The 26,213-nt window shown below is 44.6% G+C and overlaps 1 long non-coding RNA gene across 1 annotated transcript; it reads left to right on the plus strand.

Annotated features, from left to right (window-relative positions):
- Positions 1 to 4,510: 4,510 nt before the first annotated feature.
- Positions 4,511 to 8,321, plus strand: LOC142582058 (uncharacterized). The gene is made up of 3 exons (XR_012828371.1): positions 4,511 to 4,625; positions 5,687 to 5,767; positions 8,189 to 8,321. It is a non-coding gene; the product is annotated as an uncharacterized LOC142582058 (long non-coding RNA).
- Positions 8,322 to 26,213: the final 17,892 nt, after the last annotated feature.

Genomic DNA, 26,213 nt, shown 5'->3' on the forward strand with positions numbered 1-26,213 from the left:
ACCTTTCATCATTGATGGGTGTTATACTCGTCAGACATAGAGATAAGGATGAGCGTGAAATTATAGAAGCACACGCTATCGGGCGGAATACTGAAACCTGTGGTATCGCCGCGTCTCTAGACCTGCTCGATAAAGAGATGGCCATATTGGAAGGACCGATACGACACTTTGATGACGAGTGGCGCTATCGCGAATGGTGTATAAATGTTTGAATTTCACAAGAACAAACTGTTCAACTTAGCGCGTAGGGGTGCCTGCGTCATCCTTTTGTCCTTGTGGGCTGGCGCGAAAATATTATCCAAGTTTACAGACCAACACACAGAACACAAAGCAGTGCTTCCGTGTACTATGCATTCAGAAGGAGTCAGTGCATAGAGGCTTCACCATAGGCATTTCTTATTATTTTTATTAGCATTCTTAGCCTATACTTCAGCCACTTTCAGCCGCCGTCAATTCCCCATGGCAGCAGGGCATGATTTATCCGAGATTGCACCGCTGTGCCACTGGTGCAATCTCCGTAGCCACGCAGAAGTAGAGGGATTTCGCGTCCCCGCCGCTAGGTGGTGCGGCGAGTTCAGATCGAAGAGCGAGAGAGCATCGCGGCGGCTGTAGACTGCTCATACATGATGCATTTCGTCAGTGGCCGCACGGGGCGCCCCTAGTTTGCTTCAATGCTAATCGAATTAACGACAGCAGTCACCGTGAAATTGGTTACACTCTAAAAACAAGGAAGGGTATCGCAGGAGTGAGGCGGCCGGTTCACTCTTCAAAGCGTCGTTTTACTCTCGCAAAATGTCGAGGAGAGTGAAATGCATTGTTCACTCTGTCACCAAGCAGAGAGTGAAATGGGCTTTTCACTCTCCCCTTCAGAGAGAGAGTAGAATGCCCGTTCTACTCTTGCGGCAATAGAGAACAAAACGTAGCGTAATCTTCTGCTTCAACTGTAGGTGGCTGGCCCCGAACATGGCAATGTATCCTTCATGCACGCTGAGCAAAGAACACATCGTTTTGCTTCTAAGAGAAAAGGCCGCCGCAGTTCAAAGCAACGCGTAGCGAGCGCTCTACTTTTTCACTCGGAGTTGCTTCACCGCGCGCGCGCGCTCAACATCGCGGAACAACACAGCACCGGAGAAAGGTGATCCGTACAGCGAGCAGCACAGCGGCCGCGAAGGCCAGCCAAGGGAGATCGTATGTCAGCCATCTCGCGTCGCTACGAAAACACGACAGTCGTTCGTTATGCCTTGGATATAACAGCAAATCCTCCACGGTAAGTGAATTCTAACTTAGGTGCACATTCTCCGTATATGTGATGCTATCACCAGGATGTCGTCGCTGCGCTTAGCCGACGCGATTGACAAATGACTAGGCATACGCGCTGTGTCTCTCGATGTCAATCGAAAAAGCCAGTCGTCGCGATAACTGCATGTGATTTTATCACTTTGCAGTTGTCCGTAAGAGTTTTAAAGAACGCAAACGCTGCCAGAACTATGGTATGTTCAATAAGACGCCAGGCGAGAGGACGCTTAAAATGGTTCGTTCACCAGCTCGTGATTCCGAGCCTATGCGGAGCGTGATTAGCGTGCGTTTTGTGTGTTTGAAATTATTCAGTTTGGCAGTCTACTGTGTGCGGAACGCTGTTGAACTAAGGAATCACATAACAGAAGGCGTCCTTTTGCTGGCAGCCTGCTTTTTTTATAAATAAACCGCGCGCTTGACGGTGTCTCGCGCAGGGGGAATCTGCGACCACTATAATTACGTGCAGCACCAGTGCTAGTTAGAAACTTTGCCGCAGGCATTCAGCTGCATGCTGCAAGAGGTCAGTTGGGCGCGTTATCTTGAACTTACTGAAAACGCCCGAGGAATCCATGTTTTATGCTGAAAAAAGTATAAACACCATATAAGCGATCTTGCGCGCGGCAGCTACAAGCGACGCGATGGAGATGGCTGTCGCGTTGCCGGCATGAGGGCTGCAATCACGCGTGACGCGTGCTTAATAATTTACGTTGATGTATTTTACTAAAAAAGTAGCATAAAATATTTCCGGGGGTCTTGCCGTAGGTTTTTATCCTTGCACGTATAAAGATTGAATCATTTGCTCGTTCCGCGCTACAATCGGTAGTACTTGAGCGATGTACATCCAGTTCCGGCTTCGCGCTATTGGCTAGTCGCTCATAGCACTTTCGGGCGATGAGCGACGATTTCTAGATTTCCAGAACCGAGCCATCTGTTCAAGCGACGGCCCGTTTTGTCGCTCGTCGCCGTCGCGCACTAAATCGCTCTCACAGTGTTTATCCATACCTAAGACTGAACTGTTTTTGCTCATATATTGAAATGGTGTGATTATAGGTAGGTCTGGTTTTGTCTCCTGTTGCGGTTTTCGTGCACGGTGCGAAACTGAAAGGATGCTTATGTCTACGAACTCGGTGAATTGTCGAGCAGCTAGTTATGCATCGGCATCGAATATAACGGCTGCTGTGTGGAATTACAATTGCAATGGCGCTTTGCATACGCTTATTATTTTGGACATGCCTGTTCATTTGCTAATATGAGTTGGCGTGTCAGAGTTATGTCATGAATAGCTAAATCAGCCTTCCTTTGGGGGTTACAAGCGTAATGTGTGCATTTTGCTATTGCATGGCAGATCAAAATGTGTTTATCGCTTGAATATTTTTTGTAGAGAAATAAAACATCAAAATAAAATGTTGCTTTAATTCCGTGTTACCAGTCTGTCGTACACAGAACAATAGGTTGGTGTAATAAACTAATAACTGCGGTTTAACTGCAACTTTTACATGCCTTCAAGAATCTAAAATGCTAGATTTCAAACTGCAGCAGCAGTCGGGTCTGTCAAAAATGAACTTCATTGTGCACCTCATACATGAAAATAAGTTCATGCCTTTTAGTAAGCTTAGATGCAGGCTGCAGCGAACTTTCTTGTTAGTATTGAAATGTGGGTAAGCTTGCCATAACAAGCCTTGTTGCCCTTTTTTATAGGCACATCCATATATCCATTGAATTGAAGGACAAAATTTTCATCCCTCCTGAGCATCATATTTGTAGCTATAATCCCCAAATTATGGCTTCAGCAGTGGCACAACCAGGGATAGTGCGGGGGGCACATTGGGCACGTGCTTAGGATGTGTCACAAGTGGTGTTTGCGATACACCAGACTCATGACAGACCTATGATGTCTGAAAATGACCAATATTCTATTCATTAGCAGGAGTATTCTAACATTCGTGCCGAACGAGGATGAACTGTCCGTTATTTCTTTTTTGTGTAAATCTAAAATTGAAGTTAATTTAGCAGTTGACTGTTGCAGTCATTTGGATGTTTTGCATGCATTTCACTAAGAAGACTAAGAGCTACGACTTTCTTTTATTGCCATGGCCTTGACTGTCTTGATGTTGTTTTGCACCATGCCCTTGTGTTGACTTTTGCATATGATATTTTTCAGGCATCCGCTTTATATACCTCAAGAAGGCAGCTGCAAGGACAAGAGGTTGTGAAAGAGCCAGTGCAGCGCGACTTCACGTAGTGCAGAGGAGCCAATGCCAAAAAATCAAAATAGATTGGCATGCAATTTGGACAAGAAAACTAGTATGTGGGTATATTGGGTGTACTATTAGACCAAATGTAAACAAAATCAAGATACAGTATGTTGCACCAAGATGAAAATTCTCACGTGCTCCAGGCAGTCATCTTAACATGGTATATTTATGTAATGTCTCCGATTGGAAAGTCAAATCAATTATGCTCTCTGGAGACAAACACATTGCAGCAAGTGTCATTGAAAAGTTAGAAATGTGTTTTAAAAAAGCGGATTAGTTCTGAGAAGTGACTGCTTTTTGTCTTGCCTCTCAACAGATACATCCATGTGATAAAGAAATACTCGTACAATGAAATTGCATATTTGCTCAGTGACATGATACATACTTGCAATGAGCACGGTGCCTGTGTTTACTATAAAAAACAACAGCCAATGCTTGGTTAGGTTAGGCCCACTACAACATGCAGGCATGGGTGATTGGCGCTTTTTTTTCTGTGTCGTGAGGTTTATTGACGTGCGTATAGGTGCAATGACACGCAGTATGGCTAGTACAAAAAAAGGGGGGGGGCAGATATATGTAGCTCACTGTACACGACACAGGGCAAAGGAAATCCGTGTTCAGCAACTATGTTAAATGCCATGTACGCAAATTTTACGCTACTCATTCGAAGCGCGCACAGTTGGATATTGAAAAGTTTTCCACGGTACATAATTTAGTGCGTAATTTACACTAATTTTGCTCTAACCACAAGACATAATAATTTGAATATACTGCATGGAAAAACCTAGAGCGAATTAAATTGTGTGTCAGCTAAGTGCGTATACATATAGTCTTTCCTATGCATTAAGTTGTTCGCGTAATGCATTACCTGTTGACAGCCTATCTTATCATGTGTACTCTGTTTACATTACAGTTGTTTATTAGTTTACTCATTTGTTTTGCAACTTATGAAATGCCTGTGTATATACATTTTCAACATTTGACATAACCCTGTATGTTTTGTAGGGACAACCCAGGACGTCCATTTCTCAGCACCCAGTCAACTGCCAGAAGTGACTCGAACACAGGCCACCAGTAAATGGACATCAATTGCAATTTCACATTATGCAGTTGGCTGCTGCCTTGTACTGAGGCTTTTTTAATGAGATGGTGGTGTCGTTCTAATGTACATTTTGACCACAAAGGTGCGATCATGTCTCACAGAGGCATATAGGGTTGCTATTCTCTGCGAGGGACGTGTTCTCGTGTTCGTGAAGCATTTGTGTTTGGCAGTATTGTCGCCCAATGAGTCAGATATAAACACTGTAACTCGCCACTGCAGGGGAAGTAGTTGCGAGAAACACAATATATTATGACGCTGCAAAGTTATTTCATTAATTCGAAGCAAAATTTTGCAGCAGGAAAAAAGGTTGCTATTCCAGGTAAACATGTCTTTTCCTCACAAGTTATTTAACCAAACTGTGGATGCGTGAAATTCATGACTTATGAATTGATTTTAATTCATCCTTTAGTAATGCTTCTAAATGAGACTAGAAATAGCATGTGACTACCTCTCCAATCAGCAGATCATACACTTACAGTCATAAGTGGTAGTTCCATGCAGTCTCGCACTCTATGTAACCTTTCCTTTCAGCAGCATTGGAACTGGCAGCTGCGTTTTCGGAAGGAGGAGTGCACTTGGCACTGTATATGTATGTGTGAATTCGGTTTTCTTTGTATGTGTCGGCTCACTGACACAAACAGTGCAAAAAACAGTTGTACCATGAGGCTGACGACGCCTTCTGCTGCTAGAAATGCGGCACTTCATATTTTATAGTACTGCATGACATTTAAATCAAAGCTAGCACATAAAATGATCAAGAAAACTAACCGCTGTTATAGCTGTTTTCCTCAAAGAACGCTTGTCCTTTATGGACTGTGTTAATCTGAGCTCTCCACCGATGTTTTAGTAGTATTATCCCTTAGTGAGTGAGAGATTGGGGGCAATTAATCGTGTTAGTCTTTAAATGGTGTCCTAATTATGTGTATTTGTTCCAACAAAGTTGTCTAGATTACTTTATTGTGTAGTGTAAAGCTTATGAAACCATCAGCAACTAGTGAGTTGCTAACATGCATATGCATTTGTCACTATACAGGTGGCACTCGGCTGTACCACTGCAGTGCTGTGGAAATTGCCAGCACCAGCGGCTTTGCAACAGCTGTTTCACAGCATGTCGGTATGTGCTAATGTATAGTTATGTTGGGATGGGTTAGTATTATGGACTACTGCTGCTCTGTATTGTGACAGATCCATATGATAAGTGATGTAATGGGCACAGCGAAAACTTGTGAATGTTTTACTGTGGTACATAAAAAGGCTCTCCTTTTCGTCACTGGAGCAGGGAAGAAGAGCATGCAGGCACTCCTGAATGTACACATCTTTCAAAACATGAGACATATATATATATATATATATATATATATATATATATATATATATATATATATATATATATATATATATATATATATATATATATATATATATATATATATATATATATATATATATATATATATACGTACAATTATACTAAAATCAGGGACATTCCATCTTTCATTTTGAATTGACTTGTACAGCGCAAAAATACAACACAGACCACAGAGAAGCCCGCATGTTCACAGGTTTGATACACACAATAATTCAACGGATTTGATACTTCAGGTGTGGTATTTTATGCAAGGGGGAAGGGAAAGAGGATAAAAACAGAAAAAAGAGTGGAGTGGAAAAGAAAGGAATCATGCCAAAAAGCATGAGAAACATTGTGCAGCCAGGATCGCCAGCAGGACATCTAAAAAGCACTCTGATAAAATTACATACAGGGCAACCTTATGTATTGTTCGTTTCAATCAACTCAGATCACATGCAGCCATTACTGCAATCAAGTTGTTTCCTTATGTCATGAGGGAATGATGCGGGCCCAAAAAACTGTTTAGAGCTGAAGGATTATGTTCCATGCTAGCCTCATTACCTGCTTTTTATCATATTGTTATCAGCTGCTTGTGTTAGGGAGAAAAAGTAAGAGTACGAGCTTTTTCCTGATTTTGCCATTCCACACAACATGTTTGTGACTATATGTACATGCAGATCATCCATAGATGAAAAATATTCAGTACAGTAGAATCTCATTACAAGATACACTTGGTTGTAAGAGACATCTGAAAATGGTTTGGTTGGTTTTCCGATGTTTGCCACGTTAACAACACTGTACACAAGAGTCACCTTTGTTACTAACGACTTTTTAAGTATTAACTACTTCGAAGGGACACAACCCAGACACATTCACTTCATGCACCTTGTGTGCTCCGAAGGGCGTAAAGATCACGCAATCCTCACACAGGTCAATTGCGCATGTCTCTTTAGCATGAACTAGAAAAGGAGGGCAACGAGGACAGTGCAGGGCAGAAATTGTCGACAGTTGAAGCTGATGAGCGTCTAAGAGCACCTCAAAGGCATTGCGAGCAACAAGGCTTGCAAAATGAAATGTTTAACTTTCAGAAGTTAGGAAGGAAGCTAACACAATCTACAGTCACTAAAAAGCTGTGAATGTCTTTTTAAAGGGCCCCTAAACCACGGAGGTTGAAATTTAGTTGCGGTATTGCAGTTGTAAATGTTAAGGCAACGAACACGTAGCCACGAGAATTTTTCGAAATGGTGGAGTATTAGTGGAGCTACGTGTCTGATTATCGAAAAGTACTCCCCGCTCATTTTACTCTTTCATCTGGTATACGCCATCTGGACAGTATCGTCTTTTCCTCGCCTAGTACACCTCCAAATATTACGGGACAGGCCATCACCAACGAGCTCTGTTGCTGCCGCGCAGGCCCGTCGTCCTGCGAGGGATGGCGCTAATGACCTCACCAATACAATGGAACTGTATGGTGACTCTAGTTGAAGAGCCTCATAGGGAGACCCTTCTGTTGGCGTTTCTGTTCTTTGCCCCCATTGGCTGCCCACAATGGCATCGCGAGCAACGCGACGAGGAAGAAGGAGTGTGTATTTGCTTGCAGGCCTTGCCGGCAGTCGTACACTTTTGTTCGACCAATCGACAGCACCGGAAACTGGTCACATGATCAGAGACAGCCTGGTGATGTCAGGAAAAACTGGGGGTTGCAGGATAGGTCCAGAGAGGCGCACGGGGTCGTTTTCTTCATATTGTGGTGCTCCCACAGTGCTACGCACTGTGGCGATTGGCATCGTCAATTGTGACGGCATTCTGATTTTAATGCGCGTGTTTGCTTGAAATGTTCAAAAAATGTCATGAAGTGGTTTAGGGGCCCTTTAAGCCACCCTGAGCAATTATTCCTTCAGATATATCTAAACATACCTTAGTGATGATGCATAATAAAGTGATCTAGTCTGGCTCCTCAGTGTTTTAAAATTTTTGGTTTCGAGAGACATGTTTCCCGTGCCTCTTGATTATCTCTTCTAATGAGGCTTAACTGTAATGTACACACACAATTGTGTAACTCCTCCTGCAAGTATTATTCATTAAGCCTGGTCACTGATGTGCAGAGTTTGGGGTTAAGTTTTGATGTCCGTACTTTTAGAGCTATGTTCAATAATTCAGGCTGTTCTTATTGGTTCTTCGATGCAGGAGACAATGCCTACGAAATTATTGGCCCTGATGACGAGAGCTCTCAAGGGGCAAACGACACCTCTGTTGCAGAAGTGAGCCCGATACCACCTGAAGTTACCATGACAGGTGGCACGGCAGCAATAGATACAGAGACGGCCATGTGTACTGCAGCTGCAACAGTGTAGGAGACAAGCAGCAGTGTGTCTGCATCAGCAGCATTGTCAGAAGGAACCGCACCAGGCCTGGTAGAGCAATATGTGTGCTATCACTGTGACTTTTTTTTGTAGTGCATACAACTCATTTGCTCAACATACAAAAGCTTTTCACCACGACTGTGAGCCAGTGTTCTTGTGCAGCAAGTGCAAGACTAAAATAGGTGTTATAACACAGTACAAGCATCACTTTAAGATATGCAAACATATTACAGTTGTTGCCTCCCCAGCCATCCCACATCGCGACAACAATGTGGAACACATGGTGGGACACACCTCTTTCCCATTAAAAGATAGTAGAGACTGTCAGTGTTGTTGCTAGATTAACTGGTCTTTGTAGGCAACTAGAAGGACAACACAGGTGTCATAAGATTGTTGTTTATGTTGTTCTTGAAGAGGTAAAAAAGAAGTTTGATGCAGCTGAAGTGTCAACTGATAGTGAGCAATTCAAAAACAACCACCTGAGAAAGCATCACTATCGAAATTTGGGTATCTATGTGTCGCCAACTCTGGTAAGGATGGCATAGGACAGAAGTGTGATGAAAATCACACAGACACTGCTGATCCATCACTGGTCACAGTGAGCAGTGACTTGTAGGGCAAGAGAGTCAACTGAAACGAACATTATGGCATAGTGTCATGCTCCCATGTGACCACTTTCCATGTTACTTTGCATGATACAGCTCAACCTCCAGAAACGAGACTGCAACTTGTCTGTAAAAAGCTTTCACAAAAAGTTATTCACAACACTATTAACACAGCAGTATCTTCTTTTTTTGTGGGTTCGAGGTTCCCGGCTGTCCATAAATGCAAAAATTGCGGAAAAAAAGAAGATGTGTCGTACATACACCTTTTAACAAGTACGAGGGGGACAGAACTTTTCTAGTCATGCATCTTCATCATGCTATCAAGTTTTTAAATGTCTTTTATAATTATTATTACCAGTTATATCTGAGTGCATTGTATGCATTTAGCAGGTGTAAAATCAGGTCAGTTGGATCAGATGCCTTATCAGCAAGAGAGCCCTATAATCAAGAAATTTGAATTAAAATAGGTACGTTAGAGACGCAGTCTTTCAGCACTTTATTGCGTGTGGTTTAAGCAATGCTCAATACTTTTGTGGATGGCAGTTTCAACCGGCACAGCACTGTGCTTTGTCACGGTCACGTGTCTTCAAAGCGGTGTTTACCATTTGTGTTGATCTGTTTGTGTATTCATAGAGCAAGTTTTTAATTATTTTTTTCTGCATTCTTGTTCTTGCACTAAGCTTGTATAAGGTAGTTACCAAATGGGCGTCACTATAACGAACTGTTCTGTTGAGCTTACACTTGCAAATAATAGTGTTCAGATGGCCGCACTTCTATGTAGGTGCACCGATAGCTTTGGGTATGTTCTCATGTTCGTATAAAGCTTATATAAGCTAGTTACAAAATGTATGTCACTAAGCACTGTGATATTCTTTAAAGATCTGCTTGGTTGGTTTTACACTTGTGAATTAGTATTGAGGCGGTGGTATTTCCATGTAGGCCCACTGCTAGCTTTCTGTGTGCTCACGTGTTTGTATTAAGCTTTTACAAGGGAGTTACAGCATGTACGTCACTAAGCGCTGTGATATTTTTAAAGAACTGCTTTGTTGGTTTTAAACCTATGAGTAATAGTACTCGGGTGGCACTAGTCGTGTGTAGGTACACAGGGACCATTTGTATACATTATGCTCATGTAAAGCAGTTACAAAGTGTATGTCACTAATCACTGTGATATTTGTTGAAGAATTGCTGTGATGGTTTTACACATGTGAATAATAGTGGTCAGGACACAGTACTTGCGATGTATAGTTGAGTTTATACAGTGCCAAAACATGTGCTGTATACGTACCAAAAGAAATGCATGTCATTATATTGTGATTATTACTGTTTGGATTTTATTAAACTCTAATAACATTTTTTCTTGTATCTATTGAGGTATGGCAATTTGTCATGCAACCAAACTGAGGACCTGAACTTGTGCATACAAATCAACAGCTAAGTTAAGAATATACTGCTCGTATTCTGCGAAACTAGTTTAACAAATCTTGTACTACAATGCTGGAAAAATGACAGAGCTGACAGGGGTGTACAGAAAGAGTTCTGCGCTGGCTGAAGGACTGCCCCACACTGGAGTTGGTAATGTTGCGTTTATTGGAGTAGAACAGTAAGTGCACTTCTATTAAACATGTGACAGTCAATGCAGAAACATAAGGCAGACGAGCAGATGTGGCACATTTTTTTTAGGGCCCTCCACGCCTACTACTGCATTTCTAGTCTTCCTGTGCTCTTCGTATAAGCCCCTGTTCAGCCAAGGTTTTTACTCCATGACAGTTGTTCTACTGGGTTCGTAGCAATATTGAAGAAAAAAGTGCAATGGTTTTCAAGAACTTTCGAGGCCCCGACACAGTAACTTCAAGGACCTCGTGCAATTTTTTTAGTAGTTTGGACAGGCAATAACTTGTTCAACAACATCGTTAACTTTAATGCAAACATAAGAATACAAAATAAATCGCATTTCACTGATTTCAAACATTTGAAAGACTGCTAATTTGCATTTCACCGCCCATCACTAAACACACACAAGGATGCATTTCAAGAAAGCGCTCAAATTTTTCTGCAATAGCACAATTAACTACTTGGACCTGCAACATTTGCGGTTTTTGAATACTGTTTGGTTCCACAGTGTATGTGATGTCATCTGTTGCCTCAGCTTTTCACCACAAAATAAGCAAGTCATTTGTAATTTCCTTTTATTGTGTCTGTAGCTCTCGATTTACTCATCACGGCTTTTCTTTGAATGCCTCAACTGTTGAGCTTCCTGCTTCTGCTCATCCAGGTACATTTGTCGCCGTTTCTATGTGCCTAAAACTGGTATCTGCAGCTCCTTTGTAATTTCAACTTTAAGTATGTCGCTTTCCTTCTATTACCTCCACAGACAATTCTCTGTGACATGCGAAGAGTGTCACAGAAGGGGAAAAAAACGCGTGGAAATGTCTGCTAAGTCTAGCCAAGTGTACAAATTTAAGGACTTTCCAGTACTTCTAAAAATTCGAGGGTTTTCAATGCCTTGAAAATGACATTTTAGAAATAAAGGGTTTTCAAGGATCGCTACAAACCCTGGATTCTAGCACCTAAATAATTTTACAAGCTTATTTTGGCATGGAGATCGGAAATTCATGCTTTTTAGCTAACGCTGCACTATCTCTGTACATTGAAGCCACGAGAGCGCAACCATTTTGGAGTAAAGCAAAATACTGAAAGCGTTTAATACCCCTCTTTTTCTATCGAGCTTCGTATTGCCTAGTTAAGTTTACGAATGTGCCTGGTTTTGGTGGGCGTTTCGTCGACATATTCTGTGAGAAGTAGATGACTAACCCCCGTATTCAGAAATGTATCTTAATACAAAGCTCATGCTTGACTTTATATAAACGACGCCTGGTGCGAACGTCCCCCAGACGCTCACTGCCTTTCTTTTGGTGCGTTCACGACTTGCGTCATTTATATGAAGTCAAGCATGGGCTTCAAGTTATGATGCATTTCTGAATATGGGGGTAAGCGTGCGCAATTCCGGGCAACGCATTGTGCCATTGACACTGAGAGGAAACGGGAAAAACAAAGTTAACGCCCTATGCTCCTAAACTTTCGCGTACCTGTGGCGTGCGTGTATCGTGGAAGAAGAATCAGCACAAACACCAGGACGAAAAAAAGCATCAACCACACCAGCGCTTCGTGGTGTGGTCCATGTTTTTGCGTCGTCCTTGCGTTGCGCTGTTTCTTCTAAAATGCTCAACTAACTAGCCGGCAAGTCCATCCTGTGCATATATATTGAACACACGTATGAATGTAGATGGTCTTCGAAGCTTTTAGAACGAGCACTGCCACAGGATACGAGCAGTGCACGCGTAACAAGTGGACACGTTAGTCATTTACACATGCGTGCCAATGCATGCGACGCGGCTATCGCATGAGCAGTCTCCAACTGCTGGAATGCATGCTCTTCAAAACGCTAACGATCCGCTGCTAATGCAGGACAACAGCTCACAGCGGACTGAACCGAACTCTGAACGAATGCACTTGAAAAAAACGCCTACACGGCAGCGTGAGGCACGTCGAAATGCCTGGTACTGGCGTCGCAGTTGACCACATACGAATGGAACTGGCGGAAAAAATAAACAGAAATGCTCACCAGTATACGCGCGACTTAAATTCACAAACGTCGATGGTTGGCACGATACTTTGTATCCGCGTATTTTTGGAATGCATGGACTGGAAAAGCACTCGATCGTGAGCTGAACGGCACATTTGTTATTTTTCTGGGGTGACGACATGCCGTGAATAGTTCTCACGTCGTCGTCTACGTTGTATTCCTTCGTTAGTCGTAGCAAGGCATGGAAATGATACTAACGCAAACGTATTCCAGTACACAACAGCACAGCACACTACAGAGAAACTCCACCCACCGCAGCCGATTCCTCAAATACATTTGTTATATATATAACCTCTAAAAGGACACGACTGAGCGGGGTGGCTTTGTGGTATAATGGTTAGGATTGCGCTTTCAATTGTATAGATGCGAGTGTATGCCGGTTCGAATCCACGTGATGTATAGAGCAATGTGGTTCTCCATAAGTATGTAATTCCCTCGACTATTGTGTTCTAATTAGACTATGTGTCTCCTGATTGTGAAATGTGCGAAGATAACTGCGGATTAAATGTTTATTAGCTTTTTTTTCTCCGCAGTGGCGTTCGGGACGCATACGCATAGGCCGATTCCAAGCACTCACGCCTCATGGTAGGCAGCAAATAGCCAGGAAAAATTATTTTAAAATCCTGCATAAATTTGCTTACGCCTATTCTGAAGGCCGCTTGGAATTGGGCCACTGACTCTGAGGAGCCGCCTAGGGAACGGTATATCAGCGACCCTAATTTGATCTGATTTCCTGCCTGCATGCGTGGCCAGGACTTCGCTAAGGGGGTATTGGGAAGAGTACTAGCACTCTGTTTGGGGGAGTAGAAGTACTCGGTCTGGTGGAGTGCCATTACCCGTGCGGTGAGAGTACTAGCACTCTGCGGAAGAGTACTAGCACTCCCTGTGGGAAGAGTATTATCACTCTGCGGAAGAGTACTAGCAATCCCTTGCGGTGGAGTAACAAAACTCTGTCAACAGTAGTTGACCTACTCTCTCTGAAAGAGGGTCGATCTACTCTCGAAAAGAGAGTGAAATATGGGACAAGCCGCTACTCCCTCAAAGAGAGTGCCCGGCACTCTCTTTGTTTTTAGAGTGTATGATAGAACATACTTCTGATCCAAATGCTGATGATGACCTTCCCACAACACTTGTAATTTCAGGGATTGTCTTTCCGAACGCGAAACCACACTCCTCCTCTCCTGCCTTGCGAAAGGCAGTGATTAGACGTCATCAGACAAACATCTTCATGAAAATTATCTTTTTGATTAGGTTATCAAGCTGTGGAAACACTCCAGTGCCGACAACGACGCCGTTCGTTAATCATTAAAGTGCTGGGTGACTAGGTAAAGGTAACTTGTAATGCATTAAAACAAAACAACACGGCTTGCACTGTCATATTGAATACCGATACCATGCAGGCCTAGGAGCACAAGCAAGAGTGGACAAAAGTTAAAACAAGTAAAATGTGCTCAACGCTGTTCACAAACGAATAAAGAAAATGCCGGCATGTTTATGGTTTCTTTTAAGTGAACCACCGTAACTCGTCAGCTATTCGGGTTAAGGCTTCTACAAAAATAAACACTACCAGATAGCACAATAGGAATGTATGTTTACATAGCAGGGGCGTGAGTACGAGATAGTTTTGTTTAGGAATTTATGAGCTGTTAGTGCTGAAGGCTCATGCTCGCACAGAAGTTCGTTGAATAAAAGGTAGTTGCAAGAGAAAACAAAAAAGGAAAGTTCCTAAATAGCCATGATGGTTCGTTCTATCTGTAATTGCGCAAATAACGGGGAATAAAGAGGCTCACTCCAACTTTCATGTAGAAATATGGCGCAGAGACAAAATTTGAACCCCTCCCCGTCGAGCCGTACCACAACGCCCGCGTAATTGAGCGTGCTTGCCAGCCAGTGAGTGACGCTAACTCGATTACGACAACATGCCCCGAGTTGCGCTCTATGTACACCGATTCCCACTCGTCGTTTAAACTTCGGAAGAACGGAAAGTTGGCCAACGCGTTTTCCTCCCGAGTGCATTTCTTTTTCTCTCTTTTTTTTCTGTTTGTCTGTTTTTCCGCAGGCACTATATTTGCTCAATGCACGCATGCTAATGGCACCCAGATAGCTTTCGCCTGCTTTTATAAAGAAGTCCTCTCTGCATATGAGCGTACGCAATATTTTACTTAATGAATTGTATTTTTCGTTTTACTAAGAATACCTAGATACGTTATAAAATAAATAATAAAGTGCTTAGACAAAGAGCAGGCAAAGTAGATGAGCCTCTTGGCTTTTTTCTGAGCTTGAAAATATTGCGCAATAATGTGCACCTGAGCCAAAGAATGGAGTAGTTGCCAGGCACGAAACACAAGAACTGTTGCCTCCCAGCATCTCGATACTTTCACCGGCTAGAAAATGATAAGTCACTTGTATCTTAACGTTGCTTTGGTTGAGTTTAAGCTGCTTCCAACGGAGAGAAGCAAAAGTCAAAGGTACTTCATACCAAATCATCTAAGTTTCTAATTCTGTGGCTGCTGCTGGACGAGTCCACGTACAAGAAGTAGAAATGTGCAAATAGCACATATTAAGCAATGAAAGCTGACGGAAAAGTACTCCCTTTACATTTTTTTCATACCGGATGTTCTCTCCTTGAAACTCTTCAACAAACTGCGAGCACATTCTTTACTGGCACAATTTGATTTTTAAAGATTTCTAATGCAAATAAACAGCTTCTCGTCACAACGAAAGCAGTTTTTCTTCATATTACATTCCTGCATATGCGATGAAAAAATCGTTATGGAACTGTGCATACAAACAAATGAAAGCACATCTGTATTACTTCGTATATTGTTAAGGGGCGCTATAACGTAAAACTATACCAAACTTTTCTATTCCGATTCTGTAATCAGCCCTCCGCATTTGGTCAAAAATATTTTTGAACCACCCCCACTTTACCTGTTATGCCACGCGACATCACGAAAACCGCGATAGCTCCCCATCTGAAACAACGTGTACACACTGATTATGTATTATTTGACCGAAACAAGAAAAATAGTTATTTCTGATTCGATGCCTTTTCGCAATTAGTCCCCAGCTATTGTTCAAAAGCTTTCGGGCTGCACCCACTTCACCTGCTTGTCACGCGACATCACAAAACCGCAAGAACGCAGCACGTCAAAGTGGCGTCTACGCATTAAAGATGCATTAATATGCCGAACAAAACTGAACTTTTTGCTGAATAGCGGCAGGCTGGCCCGTTCCGAAAGGAACAAAAGATGGCTGCCGCCGATCGCTCAGGCACCGGCTACTCGCACCCGCCGTAGAGCATGGGTTCATTTGGGTATAATAAATCTGTTTGCGTGGTCGTGTTACGTTTTCGAGCACTTTCGGCACGTTTACGATCTCCTTTTGCCAACGCTTCTTTGCGGAGGATCCGTTCTAGCGTTATTCTTAAGCTTCCGTTGCATGCCGCCGCGATTTTCGACGAGCCACCGCAAGCTAAGGAAAGGAAAGCGGACCCATCGCAGGCGCCAGTGCCGTCCTCTTCATCTGGTTATCGACTTTCAGTGCAGTGGCTGGGCCCTATCGAGTCCCTCTTCACTTGAGCATGCTCCGCGCTTCTTGTCAGCGAATTTGATAAGACAAGCCGCTCAGTGTAGGCAATGTTATTCGTTTTCCAAGCAAACAAAAGTGACCTCCTATGAACGAGGAGAGCGTTTCATTGGCTTGTTCAGACAACCCTGCGGGTGAACGCCCGGTGCTTGCGTCGGCGGTTACGCAAATCGGACGTCAGGAGATCGGAAGAAAAACACATTGGAATAGTTTTACGTTATAGAGCCTATGGTCTCATTTCAACGGCCATGTCGGTTTCCGATGGTGTCCGCCGTGCCTATGCCGCCGGTCTCAGGTGTTCCTAGCAGCTATCTCCGGGAACGGTAAAAAAGAAATAGCTAGTTCCCATCGGAATCGCACCCGGGCCCGCTGCGTGGGAGGCAGCTACTCTACCCCTGAACCATGGCAGCATTTCTTTTTTGTTTTTACATGGTAGGACAATTTTAAGCAAAATAAGAAAAAAGAAAGCGCTACAGAAACTTAAGGCGTCCGAAAACATTTTTGAAAAGTTAGGCCAGCATGGTGCAAGCATCCAATAAAGGGATCGAGTTGGGCGCTGTTTCTTGTGCAGCGTACCGACTACGAACACAGGCAACCAGATTCCTGAAAAAAAAAACGACTGAGTATTTCGCAGTGGTTCAGCACGCCTGTCAGACATTGTACGGCGCCAAAGGCTATGTAGGCCAAGTACAATGAACATGTCATGTGGTGGGTCAGAGGGATCTTCAAAAGGTAGGGAATGAATTGTGTATGGCGTGACATCTAAATCCTTTTTAATTGTTCTTTGTAGAACGTCTCAGAAGAACCCGACACCCTTCATTCTACAGAACAGTGATCAATCGTTTCAGCATGTGGACACAAGTACCAGTTTGTGGACCACGGCACGAAACAGCCTCTTTTTTTTTTTTGTACCAGGTTTTGACGGGAAAGGTTGCCGAATGTAACTTTTGAATGTGGTTTTGATCCCTGGAGGCATAATCATTCGATGGACACGCTTAAGTACATGACGGTAATGACATTCCAAATAAGGTGCGCGATAATGGGGAACAAGAAACAATGTGCACTATGAGTGCAGTCCTTTTTGAGAGGTAGTGAAAATAAAATCCGTACCAGACCGAGCTTAAAGAAAGTGAAAGCCTTCGACGACCTCCTTCAAGGAGCCCCGAGGCTGTACTGCAGTTGTGCTGCATCTCTGACAGATGACGACACAACTATTTCTGGAAGGTAATTGATTATTCGAAGTTGTAACATCTCTCTTAAAAATGGACTGCTTAAATCACGAAAGAATAATGACCGGGAGGTACTTTACTAACAAAAAGGTGAACTAGGCCAAGATCCCCCATGTAAAGAGGAAAAAAGAGGCTATCACATCGCATAGCCTCGACACGTGAGGTCCACAGATAGATAGGAAACACATGATGGAAAGCTTGCAACTTAGGCCACCAGCAGTGTAATACCTGCAGGACATACATAAGTCGAGTTGCTAGGGACACATTGCAAGCGCCCGCTATAGGCTAAAAATAGACTACTGCCGGCCCGGCCAGTTAAATTTACATTGTACTTCTGCAACTTCAGTTGACCATTGAGGATCAATATTGCGCCAGTACTTGCAAGCGTACAGCAGAAAAATGCCCTATAAACTTGTTCAAGTGCCCGAGACAAGCGTTGTGACATACGCGCCGCATATTGTCGATGCGTGAATATTTTGCGTTGCAGCTGCATATTATTAGGCCAGGTTGAACTCCATGTAGCAGATGCAGATGTTGCGGTAGAAGGCAATTAAAGGAGGTTTGAGAGCGAAAATTTTTAGGATATTTAAGAAATTTTTAAGAACGATAGAAAGAAATACATATTGTGTACCTAATTAAATTAAACTGGCCAGGTGAATCTGCCACCTTCGTGTTTCAAAGGGGTGCTAATAAATGATCCTCTTAATCATCATTACCATCGTATCGTGCCACTTGCCTTCCGATGTGTGATGCGCGGCGTAGCGTCTATAAGTGCGCCCTTTGCATCGCAGCTAGATATTACTACGCCAGGTGGCATGCCATGTAGCAATTGCATCCGTAACGGTACAAGCCAGATAGAGAATGTTTGAGGAAGAAAAAGAAGATTATGGAGATGTATAAATATTGAAGTAACAAAAAATCCTTCAGACCTCACGCCCTGTGGGAATCGATGTTATGCAAAGAAATATGCTGGGAGTCGACCAAGTTAACAAAACGACCATGAGAGCACCAAGATGTGGGCGGCTGTTTCATGACCTACATGACACGCATGTCATGATATTCATGTGACGACCGATCATTTATGTTTGTCATACCCTCGCCATACCAAGCCAATTGCAGTACATAAGTTAACGAAACGACGACGAAAACCAAGATGTAGGCGGCTGTTTCATGACCTACACGACATGCACGTCATGATATTAATATTGTGACCAATAATTTACGTTCGTCATACGCTCTTGACATAATATGCCAATTTTAATACCTACCAAGTTACCGAAACAACTGTGAGAGCACCGACACGTAGGTGGCTAGATAGATACTGTCAATATGGCAAATCTTCGCTAAGAGACACTTCGCATTTAAAACATGTATGACATACATGAATAATTCAAGCAGGCTAAGTGACTGTTTCTGCGTATGACTGCCGCGTATTACGCGGTCGCGCGGGATCTATATTGAAAGCGATGTGAGATGAGCACAGGTTCTAGGCGAGCCTTGAGCTCATAGCTTCGTGTGCACTGTATTCTCGCGGCTTAGTTCGCGTTGAAGCGAGAGGCCGCAAGACGGTCATTTTGCTCGCCCCTGCTGCTCTTCCTCATGCGAGCGCTTTGATTGCGATTCTCCGCGGTCGTCGGGTGAAACGTTGACATGTTTGCCTGCATTTGCCGGACAGCATGGTTGTTAATATAAGAAATCATACACAGGTGAGCTTGGCGGTATTGCATTAGTAGGAAAATTTCGACTATAAACACACAGGATGCAGAAAAGGAACACACGCCGCACGCGCGTGTGGTATGTGATCCTTTTCTATGTCTTATGTGTTATAGCGCTCCAAGGTTTTCTAGGGTGTTAATTTAGTTAGCGAATATTTACTAGTTTATACTGCCGTTAAAGCTGCAATCCTTACTTTATATGGCCGCCTAATAATTTGATATTGCGTTAGGTTTTCTGCCTTCCGGGCGAAACTTCAACTTTTTGATTGAATACATATTTTGCATAGGCTTAAATTGGAACCTAACACAATAACAGAAACTGATAACTACATTGTCACCACTTCTGTTTGTAGCATAAAAAATTACCGACGATTACGTTACTTCCTAATGCGAAATTTGAGCGCAGCAAATAAGCTGTTTCACCTTTTCGATAGATTGAGGCAAAGAAATCGAGCAACACATGTATGCGCTATCACAGAATTTTTCTTTTATTTTTCACACGTATTCCTTTAACAAAGACTCCACTAGGTAAGCTTCTGCTTCGGCGGCACGCACCTCTGGATTCTGACGGCGACAGCGCTGGGCCTCTGCTCTGGCAGCTCGTTTAGCAGCAGCAGCAGCAGCAGCAGACGGAGGACTTCCATCGGTCGTCTCGCTCATGGCTCAGAAAGAACTGGCAGATAATTTCGCAGTGGCGAACGGCAGCGGCAATTTCGGCTCGGGCGGTGCACATATACAGATCCGCCGCCACCGATCTGGCTCTCTGATTGCCACCGCACAGGGCGAACGGCAGCGGCAATTTCGGCTCGGGCGGTGCACATATACAGATCCGCCGCCACCGATCTGGCTCTCTGATTGCCACCGCACAGGGGTTGCATTGGAGGAGGAGCGAAGAAAGGAATTAAGTTCGAGCCGGCGCTTTGACAACCGGAGACTCGCAGGAAGAGGGGGAGGGGGGCGGCGTGTGCACCCAGCGGCAAACGATGGGGGCAGAAGCGCGCGCAGCAAGCGGAGAACACGATAAAGGGAGGAGGGAAGAGATAGCAGCGACTGACTGATGCCGCTGACGCCGATAGTGAGTCAACCCCAGCTGCGGAGTTGGTTTCAGGGACAACGCCGCCGATGCCGACACAAACAATATGATACCCTCGCTTCCGCAGCGCTAAGAACCAGGTCTAGCCGTGGGAAGGTGGTCACGTATTCGTCGACGTGCCGGGGCCTACGTGAAATAACCGGCGCGTCGGCAACTGAAGAGCACCCTATCCGCCACACAAGAACAGGGGGGGGGGGGACCCTTTCCTCCTCTTTCTGCATGGCGGCGACGGTGTTCTATGCAGTCACGTTATCTTGACTCTCTAGCGGCGTCAGCGGCATCCAGCGGTATCAGTCGGTCGCTGCTAGCGCTGGGGGGATGAAAGGGGGGCGGAGCTGGTTACGAGGCCGACGACAACGCCGACGACGACGCGAAACCCAGGAACGGACGCCAAAGAGCTGCGCTCTAAAAAATGAATGTGTAACTCAGGTGGAGGATTAGTGAAACAATGTGTGGTAATAATTCCATACCGTTTATGGTTCCTGCCAACGTAGCATTGTGTTAAACGGAACGAAAACCAATTATTATGGTACCCCTTTCTTTACTGCAACGTAAACCTCACTGGTCACAGTGTCCAATCACACAGTTAAACGCGGAAAACATCATGGAACGTTCTTCATCAGATTTTTTTATGTGCACTGAGGATGTCGTACTTTCTAAAATATTCTCGATGTAGTCATAGGTGAGCGCAATAATGATTATGCTCTGGCATTGGGGGAAAGCAGACAACAACTGCTGTCATAGCTGAAAGAAAGTAATATTTTGTTTATCAAGCCGATGTTCCTGTTCTTCATGTTTTCTGAAGCGATGGATTATTTCTAGAGCAACAGCTGCCTGCTTTGGTGCGTTCCTGTCCAATCATTATCTATTCACTTTTTTTTGGAACGGAGCCAAGCTAGGTGGCGGGAGATGCCAGAGGTGCTATAATTAAAGTAATATCAAGTGTATTTGCACCTTCTCCAGCAATTTACGCTGTGCGGCACCTAAACTCTCGATTGTCCGATGTACAAAGACGCACCCTGCATTCCATCCTCGATTGCACGGCCTGCAAGGCAAGGTGCGGCCGCAGTTCCGTGCACCCCTGAACTTGCATCGAGTTAGTGCAGCCCGCAATACCACAACCGGCCCCCCCTGCACGTTTTGGTTTGTGGTGCTGCGTACTTTTTCTTAATCGAAGAAGCCTATTGAATCGCTGGCACGTAACCGCGGCACAATTAGTAAATAGTGGACTTGTCTTGAAAAAGATAAGTGCACTTGTCGAAACATTGCCTTAGGCTTTGACCTTGTTATGGTTTTGCTGATAGTCTCGAACTTCCACCTTCCGCCTTCCACGTGTTTTCCCTGGACAATTAGTCAATGGAATTTCGTAACTCAAAGGGAAACCGCAAAACTCGAGATACTCACTTGCAAGCTCGCGCAAGTGCAACATCACTCATGTGCACCGCGCTGCAATCAAGGACATAACCCAAGGCTTGGTAACAGCAGATTGTACTTTATTTATTTATTTATTGATTTATTTATTTATGTATTTACGTACAGTAATCCCCTTGACTACAACTCGTCTTCAAGGTGCGCCACCAGTTTGCGCCACTTAACATTCCTTGCGGCTTTCTGTGCCAATATAACATTCCAATTCCGAGTTAAATCGAGTACACTATGTTCGATTCTATTGCTATACATCATGGGCTTTTCATTTCCACCAACATGTGGTGACACGTTCTAGGCAGTTGTCGGTCCTTTTAAGCAACCGATTGTAGTCGACCGTAACGTCTCGGCGTCTCATCTTTTCGCCTCGTTTCTACCATGCCGGTAACATAAATCGAGAGTTATTGCTAACGGGCATGCGGACACATGGACCCTCTGTAGCTATAGCACACCATCCGTCAACAGCGGACAGACAGACAGACAATGAACTTTTATTCAGGTCCTGAGGGACTAGCCGGTGGAGACCCGTTGGGGCCCCCGGCTCGCCGCTGGCTGCTCCCATGTCGGAATGGGGAGGCCAAGCCTCTCCGCTCTTTCACGGGCCCTCTGGACGGCCATGGACTGGAGCTTAAGTTGCGTGCTAGATATGGCCTCGTCCCAGTCCCGTTCGCTGGTGAGGGACGTATCCCGTAACGCAGGACACTGCCAGAGCATATGAGGTAGAGTGCTAACCTCCCCACAATCCGGGCACTGTCGGTCAATTTCTGGAGAAATCCTGCTTAAGAAACTTCGGGAGGGATATGACCTCGTCTGAAGCATCCTAAGCGTGATCGATTGTGATCTGCATAGATTTGGATGCGGAGGCGGGAAGCGCCTGCGCTCCTCTTTATAATGGGAGACGATCTCGTGAAATGTTAATAACGGGTCGCTGTGGCCGAGCTCCTCCGGATCCAATGTAGCCCCATCGCCGTCGCGGCGCGTTAATTCTCGCGCACTGCGGTGAGCAATTTCATTGGGGTTCGGGTGGCCCGGCAGCACGTTGTCGCCCATGTGAGCTGGGAACCATATAATATAATGCACGGGGTCACAATTAGTTCTGGACTTGTTTTTCAGAATCACCTCCACCTGTTTCGCAACCATTCCCGTAGCGAATGCCCTGACGGCCGCACGTGAGTCAGTGTAGATATACGGCCTTTCTGAATCCTGCATCGCCAGCGCCACCGCCACCTGTTCTGCCACGTCGGCCGTCACAGCGCCTACCGTGGCCGCAGATAGGAGCTCGCCCTTTTCGCTTACCGCCGTGACCGTGAATTTACCGGAGCGCCCATATTGAGCTGCGTCCACGAAGGCTTCCATGCCGACCGTTTTCTTCAATATCGCCCTGGCACGAGCTGCTCGCCTGCCCGCATTATGTTGCGGGTGAACGTTTCTAGGGAAAGGACTGACGACGTAGGTGCCTCTGGAGTTCTCGTTCAGCTGAACCACCTCGCTGTGACTGAAACGCGGCTGCAAGCCCGCAGCCTCCAAGAGGCGCCTACCGGCGCTGGAGCCCGAAAGCCTCGTGATCTGCGCCGCTCGTTGCGCCTCTATGAGTTCGAGGGCCGTGTTATGAACGCCGAGCTGCATTAGCCTGTCCGTGCTCGCCGTGATGGGAATACCGAGTACCTTCTTGACGCTTTTCCGCATCAACGTGTCAAGCTTGTCCCTTTCAGTCTTTGTCCACTGCAGGGCCGAGACCACATAGTTGATGTGGCTCATAAGAAAAGCGTGATGCACCCTAAGTAGGTTGTCCTCGCCTAGGCCCCCCTTCTTATTGGAGACTCTCATGATTAATCTGAGAATATTCTCGGTTTTGGCGGTCAGATGCGCAATGGTTTTGGCATTACAGCCCCTGGCATCGAGCAACAATCCTAGAACTCTAATCGAATTCACCCTGGGGATCTTCTGGCCGTCCCGCGTGTATACATCTATGGGGATTTGCTCGAGCGGCACGAGCCCCCGAACCCCCTGCCTTGCCGGTCTGTATAACATGAGCTCTGACTTGGTCGGGGAGAGTTGGAGACCCGTGCCCTCCAGGAAGGACTCGGTCACGTCCAAGGCCTCCTGGAGTGCCTGTTCCACGGCCGCCTCCGAGCCTCCCGGACACCAGATCGTAATGTCATCGGCGTACAGCGCATGCCCCACGTTTGGCACGGCGGCCAGCCGCTTCGAGAGTCCGTGCATTGCAATGTTAAATAGGAGGGGGAGATCACCGCCCCTTGTGGCGTGCCTCTGTTTCCTAGCGGGAATGGTTCTGATTTGGTCTGCCCCACCTAGACGACCGCCGTCCTGCCCCTCAGGAAGGACTCCACAAACGCGAAAAATCTACCTCCTAAGTTCAATGCCGAAATCTCATTTAATATGAAGTCGTGCGACACGGTGTCGAAGGCTTTGGACAAGTCTAGTGTAAGAATGCCCCTGACGTCTCTAGTCCTGTTGTCAATAACCTGTCTTTTTATTTATTTATTTATTTATTTATTTACAATACCCTAAAGGCCCCGAGAGGCATTACATAGGGGGGGATACAATTCACACATGATATTGTAATAAAAATGACTGAAGGCAACAAGCACAGATTTCGGTAGAAGAAACACTTTGTAAAAGAAAGATGAAAAAAAAGAGGGGAAAAAAACGAAAAGTAATTTGGGCGAGAGTACATGGTATAATTCATATTTGCTGTACATGGCACTTTTCAACAAGGCACAAGTGGGTGCGGGTAAATGGAAATTTAGAAATTATACATATATGTAACACAGGCCAGTCAAGAAGTGGCAGCTGAACATTTTATACATTTAAAAATGTGCGCAGGGCTGATTGGAAGGCAGACGGGTCAGTGATTGTTACAATATCTTCAGGTAGGGCGTTCCATTCGTTCACTGATAACACGAAAGGGGAATTTTGGAATTTTTTGGTCCTAGCAAATATGGGAGCCACTTTGCATACATGGTCATTGCGGGTGGACAGATAATGGGCGGGTAAGATGGGAGCAGATGAAAAAGATGAACCACTATAGTAAAGGGAGTGAAAAAAAGACAGACGGAAATATTTCCGTCGTGTGTCAAGATCCGCAAGATTAAGGGTCTGTTTTAATGCTGACACACTTTGATATGGAGAGTAGGAGCGCAAAATAAAGCGGGCGGCCTTATTTTGAATTGATTCGATGCAATCAGAAAGGTTAGCTGTGTGAGGGTTCCAAATAATTGAGGCGTAATCGAGGGTTGTTCTGACAAGGCAGATGTATGCACGAAGTCTTGTGTCACTGTTTGCAAGGTACAGACGGCGTTTTAAAAAGCCAAGTTTTTTTATTGCCTTGTTAGTAATATGCTCAACATGCAAGGCCCAGCTTAAGTCAGATGTAAGAATAACGCCCAGATATTTAAAGAAAGAGGTTCGTTCGAGTATGCAATTGCATAGGGTGTATACGTTAGATGGAAAGGTTAGCTTGGAAGAAAATGTCATGACCTTAGTTTTCTCTGCATTAATTTCCATCTTCCATACGCGACACCATTCAGCTAATGTGGTTAAATCATTTTGTAATATGGCAACGTCATCAGGGGTGGTTATCTGTTTATAAATTACGCAATCATCGGCAAACAGCCGTATTGTTGAAGTTATATTCGTAGCTATGTCATTAATATATATTAGGAATAATAATGGGCCTAACACTGACCCTTGAGGTACCCCTGACCTAACGCGGCAGAAAGTAGATTGGTTGTTATTAATAGTTACCGACTGAGAGCGACCAGATAAAAACTCGTTAATCCACTGGGTAGTTTTCTCATCTAACTTAAGGCTGTTTATTTTCATGATTAGCCGTTTATGGGGAACACGATCGAAGGCTTTCGAGAAGTCAATGAATATTGCGTCAGTATAAAGCAAATTGTGCAAAGAGTCATGTAGGTCAGTGGTTAGTTCGAACAACTGTGTTTGGCAAGACCGTTTGTATCTGAAGCCATGCTGATTTTTGAATAACAGATTATTTGCATTAAGATGACTCATAATGTGGGAGTAAATTATATGCTCAAGGAGTTTACAGCAAACTGATGTCAGTGAAATCGGGCGGTAATTGCTTGGACATGAGGGATCACCAGATTTGAATATAGGTATGATATGGCCAGACTTCCAATCATCTGGAACACAGCCGGTATCCAGTGATTGTTGGAAAATTAAACACAGTATAAATGCTGATACGTGGGAAGTTAGTTTTAGTAGTTTAGAACTGATGCCATCCGGTCCAGGACTGGAGCTAAGCGGGAGCCTGTCGATAGCCCGTGATACACCTGTTGCAGTAACGGTGATGGGCTCGCTTGGATGAGTTATCGTAGAAAGAGAGACTGTACAAAACTGGTCGAGTGGCGGTTCGTCGGTAAAAGCTTGACTGAAAGTGTAGTTCAAGAGGTCACCACATGCTTCATTGGGCACCATGCAGCCATCTGCGTCCTTTAGGGTTATTGCAGTGTCCGTATCTTTAGGGTTAATTACACGCCAAAACTTTTTTGGATCAGACGT

The sequence above is a fragment of the Dermacentor variabilis genome, chromosome 5 (assembly GCF_050947875.1).
Source record: "Dermacentor variabilis isolate Ectoservices chromosome 5, ASM5094787v1, whole genome shotgun sequence".
Taxonomy (NCBI): Eukaryota; Metazoa; Arthropoda; class Arachnida; order Ixodida; family Ixodidae; genus Dermacentor; species Dermacentor variabilis.